Raw genomic sequence first — 3,734 nt, 5'->3', positions numbered from 1 at the left:
TGTTGTTGATGGTGCAAGTCCTTTGTTCGCGATTATTTTTGTGGATTCTAAATAATTGAATCACTTCCTTTTAGGAACCCAGCAGAAACAAAATCCTTTTCTATAACTGAGAATTATTGGATATATCCAGAAGAAATACAGCTGATTTCAGTGAAGAACCAGTTGCCAGAAGGCAAAAGTGGCAACACAGGGTGCTGCTCAACTAAGATTTACTCAGAGTAGACCCCAATTACTGAACATGACTTGTTTATTTCATTTGGTCTACTCTGAGTAAAATTTAGTTGAATATCACACATACATCTGCCACACATTGTATGCACTGTAGCGTAATTTTAGCCTGTTCCTTGCACCGGTTTAAATTTCACACAGTCACCCAAAATAATGATTTAATAGGTTGGCACAAAAGCCCATTTTATTACATGGATGTATAGTCTAAATTTTGACCAAACTGCGGGAGGCAGTGGAAGACAGAAGTGCCGGGCGTGCTCTGGTCCACGGGGTCACAAAGAGTCGGACACGACTAAACAACAACAACAAAAAGTCTAAATATCTATAAAAGGCAGGCATGGCTTATTAGCCCTCATTCTGTCAATTACTGCATACAGGCACTGATCCACTTCCTCTCCTGTATTTGATGAAAGTGCTGAATGTCACCTGCATATTAGTGACACCTCCTCTCCCAGTGATTTCATGTAGATGTTAAATAGCATGGAGATGAAACCCTGTGTGACAAAAGTATAATCCCCCACCCTTTTTGGAAGTGGCCTCTAGGTAAGAAAGGAACCTTTGCAAAACAGTACCTCCAACACCCAATTTGGACATCCTATCCAGAAGGATACTATGGTTGGTATCAAAAGATCCAAGAGCATCATCAGGATTACACACCCTTTCTCACAGCAAAGCTGTGTATTCCAACACCAGGCATAAAACCCAACTGAGATGGAGCCAGGCAATCAGATTCAGGCTGCAGAAGGATCTTTGGCAAGTAATTAGTTTTTTCCAAGTCTTCTGACACCATTTCATTTGTCATCATATACCCAGTTTGCTTTGTTAGACCAGTTTGGTTGGTTCTCTCTACCCATTAGTCAGCAGGTGCAGTAATAAAGGTCTGGTAATAAAGAAGTCTTAGTATACTGTTATACTAAGATTTATGTACAGTGGTACCTCAGGTTAAGTACTTAATGCGTTCCAGAGGTCCGTTCTTAACCTGAAACTGTTCTTAACCTGAATCACCATTTTAGCTAATGGGGCCTCCCACTGCCGCCGTGCCACCAGAGCACGATTTCTGTTCTCATCCTGAAGCAAAGTTCTTAACCCGAGGTTCTATTTCTGGGATAGCAGAGTCTGTAACCTGAAGCATATGTAACCCGAGGTACCACTGTGCTGGAACAAAATACTTGGCATTTGCTCAGAATGAGCACAAACATTTTAGCGTAATTCTCGGACTAGCTCAGGAAGAAGATGCAAATGCCTTGCTGGGCAATTTGACCACAATCCTTGGCCTTTCAAACTCTGGTTTGGTTTACGAACAAATTATTTTGGATTACGACTGGAGTTTTTTGGAGGCCCTATTGGTGAAAGAGCACCTTGGGTTACGACCTGTTCTGGTTTACGAACGGACCTCCAGAACGGATTATGGTCGTAAACCAAGGTACCACTGTATGAGGGAACAAACAGTACAGTGGGAAAATAAGTATAAGATATAACGGAAAATCGAGCATCTTTTTCTATCATGTCCAAATCTAGAGTCCTTGGGAAGAGTTTTAGCCACAAACTCCTTCAGGGATTATATCCAGTTTCATCAAATGCATCACTGACTGATGAATCTTTTACCTGCTGCTTTCTTGTTGAAGGTGCTCATAACTTTTCTACAACCTCACCCTTAGCAACTCCCAGACTGTTTAAAGTGGTATGATACCTGCTTTAAATGTATAGTTCAGGTGAGGCCTGATGGTTGCTAGAGTGTCACAGGAGGTCTCTCCCTCACAAACATATTAAATTACTAAATTAGTATAGACTACAGTATAGGATTACTTGGTAATTTATTCATAAAGCATCTGGTTACTCATATTGCCTGACAATACAATAATTTCAAATATGCTCGACTAAAGTTTTGGTTCAAATACCAAAAAACCCACCAGAGTTAAGTCCATTCAAGCACTACAAAACTGGGAAGCCTTAACCCCCATGCCCCACGATCAGCAATGCTGCTGTACTCTGTCACCAATTACACTTGCTTCCATCTTGCCCTCCACATGCACACCCTCTCCCTTGGTCTTTCAGGCCCAAACGCAGAAAGGAGGATGGAGTGTCTGGGACCACCAAAAGTGCCCTATGTCTTCCTGGTCCTGCCTTGCAGAGCATCTGAACACAACTATGAATCCTCCCCATCTGTCACAGAGCTACCGGGACAGTAAATTACACAGTTCAAAATTGGTGTTAACTCTTTGTTAGCAAAAACACTATAGTCACAGACTTGGCTGTCAGGCTGAATGAGCCCAGCAGCTCATGTCCTGTGTGTCTTACCATGAAAGTTGCCAAGAGTAAAGATCCCCACCTCCCTACAGCGAACTACGTCTCCTCCTCTCCAGGGCTTTTTCCAAGCAATTGGAGATTAAGCCTGTATGTTTGTCTTGGCTCCTCCCATTTCATACCTCTTCTGGTTCTGGGAACAGTGATGGTGGCAGGGAGACACCCATGCTTCTTCAGCAGTCTGACTCATCTCTGCCTCTTGGCCTCCCTCATTTCACTCTCCTGCCCCTGATTCTGGACTTTTCTCTCCCAACTTCCCACACCTTCCTCTTTCTGATTACACACCATTCCACCTCCACTCCCAGGGCTGGATTTAGGTTTGATGAGGCCCTAAGCTACTGAAGGTAAGTTAAAGGTAAAGGTACCCCTGCCCGTTCGGGCCAGTCTTGCCAGACTCTAGGGTTGTGCGCTCATCTCACTCTATAGGCCGGGAGCCAGCGCTGTCCGCAGACACTTCCGGGTCACGTGGCCAGCGTGACAAGCTGCATCTGGCGAGCCAGCGCAGCACACGGAAACGCCGTTTACCTTCCCGCTGGTAAGCGGTCCCTATTTATCTACTTGCACCCAGAGGTGCTTTCAAACTGCTAGGTTGGCAGGCGCTGGGACCGAACAACGGGAGCGCACCCCGCCGCGGGGATTCGAACCACCAACCATGCGATCGGCAAGTCCTAGGCGCTGAGGTTTTCCATTACTGAAGGTAATGGGGCCCTTTATATGTCCAGCTGCCCTTTGTCAACAACAAATTGTCGCTGTTTTTTATGTTGAATATATGCCATATGGTAATTTATGGACCTAATAGGTCCATACACAAAACAAAACACTGTTGCTGTATGTAGGTTTTATTTTATTTGTTTTTTAAACTTATATTTTGGAAATGTACATCCTGGGGGGTTTTCCCCTTTAAATTTTTTTGGGGGCCCCAAGAGAGTGGGTCCCTAAGCTATAGCTTGTTTAGCTTATACGTAAATCCGACTCCCACCTCCACTCCCCAGGCTTGAGTCTTCATCCTTTGGTGGTTCCCCAGTTAGTTCCTCTCGCCATTCCTCGGCTTCCAAGCAGCCCGTAACACCATCCCTCTTGGGCGAGGTGGATCCAGGCTAAAGCCGGCAGGGTGTTAGATGCAATCCGTCCACTACACTCGCTTAGTTCATCTGATTTGAGCACCGCCTCCCGTATACGTTTGCTACGCGTAATTTTGTGCT

This window comes from Podarcis tiliguerta (genome assembly GCF_965153285.1).
Source record: "Podarcis tiliguerta genome assembly, chromosome: 3".
Lineage (NCBI taxonomy): Eukaryota > Metazoa > Chordata > Lepidosauria > Squamata > Lacertidae > Podarcis > Podarcis tiliguerta.
The sequence above is the reverse complement of the archived record's forward strand: the minus strand, read 5'-3'. Positions refer to the sequence as shown.